At 43.0% G+C, this 1,508-nt stretch overlaps 1 non-coding gene across 1 annotated transcript; it reads left to right on the forward strand.

Moving 5' to 3' along the window:
- The first annotated feature begins 411 nt into the window (after nt 1-411).
- LOC127744555 (small nucleolar RNA R71) lies at nt 412-515 on the forward strand. The gene has a single exon (XR_008005500.1). It is a non-coding gene; the product is annotated as a small nucleolar RNA R71 (small nucleolar RNA).
- Nucleotides 516-1,508: the final 993 nt, after the last annotated feature.

A 1,508-nucleotide genomic window follows, 5' to 3' on the forward strand; every position in this document is an offset into this window, starting at 1 on the left:
CCTGGGTTGTAAGTGTTGGAATGTGGATCATATGGTTGCCTTTGTTGATTTCCCACATAGTTGGCCTCTTCCCAATCACCTCCTTCAGTGCTTACTTCCTCTTGATCTTGTGTGTGTATTGCAGCCACTTGCTTTGTGTCCAATTTCCTGTTGAGCTCTGCTAGTTGCTTGGCAAACACCTTGTTTTGGGCTAGAATTGTATCAACATGGTTCAGCTCCATGACTCTCTTAGTGTTGTGCCTCTCTGAAGCATAGTAGTATTCATTCTCAGCCACTGTCTCAATCACTTCAATGGCTTCTTCCACAGTCTTTTTCCTGTTCAATGAACCTCCTGATGAATGGTCTACAGCCTTCCTTGATTCATAAGAAAGTCCATCATAGAAAATATGCAATTGCACCCAGTCATGGAACATGTCTGGTGGGCATTTCCTTGTCAAATCCTTGAATCTCTCCCATGCCTCGTAGAGAGTTTCACCCTCTTGTTGTCTAAAAGTCTGAACCTCAGATCGAAGCCTATTGACCTTTTGTGGGGGGTAGAAACGTGCCAGAAACTTGCTCTCCACCTCATCCCAGGTTGTTAGGCTGTCCCTTGGGAATGATTCCAGCCACTTAGCTGCCTTGTCCCTAAGTGAAAATGGGAACAAGAGCAGTTTATAGGCATCATCCTGGATTCCATTGGACTTCACAGTGTCACAAATTCTCAAGAATTTGGTGAGATGTTGGTTTGGATCTTCATTAGCACTCCCACCAAAGGAACAATAGTTTTCCACCAGTGATATTAGCTGTGGTTTGAGTTCAAAATTGTTGGCCTGAATGGGTGGTTTTTGGATGCTGCTACCACAATTCCCAGAGGTTGGGTTTATGTATGAACCAAGAACCCTCCTCTCGGGAATGGCATTGTTTCCATCAACCCTCTCATGGTTGTGAACTTCTCTATCCATGTTGAGATCTAGAGCTTCCTCAAAGTTGTCCTCAGATTCTCCTTCAGATTCTTCTTCTTCCAGTACTCTCTTCCCTCTTGCTTCCCTTCTATGTTTATGAAGGGTCCTCTCTGGTTCGGTATATGGAGGAGTTGATGTCTCTCCTCTCCTACCTGTCATACAAGAACACACCACAAGCAATAAACAAGTGGAATACTCTTGGTTACTGGAAGAGTATGGTTAGAGCAATTGAGGAATTAATTCAAATAGTTAGTGGGTCAGTGAGTTAGTTGCTTGAATTTAAAGACATAAAGAAAGAAAAAGCAAATAACAGAGTGCAAGAATTAACAAAACAAGAAAAATGCTCAATCTAGTTAACTTCCGATTGGAGAATTGTCAATCGAAAACCAATCCCCGGCAACGGCGCCATAAACTTGATGCGCTATAACTGGGTATAGCTACGATTAAGGGAAATTGCACGATCGGCAAAATTCCTTCCGGCAAGTGCACCGGTTATCGTCAAGTAAAAACTCACAATAGAGTGAGGTCGAATCCCACAAGGATTGGTTGAATGAGCAATTCGAATTA

The sequence above is a fragment of the Arachis duranensis genome, unplaced genomic scaffold (genome assembly GCF_000817695.3).
Source record: "Arachis duranensis cultivar V14167 unplaced genomic scaffold, aradu.V14167.gnm2.J7QH unplaced_Scaffold_59710, whole genome shotgun sequence".
Taxonomy (NCBI): Eukaryota; Viridiplantae; Streptophyta; class Magnoliopsida; order Fabales; family Fabaceae; genus Arachis; species Arachis duranensis.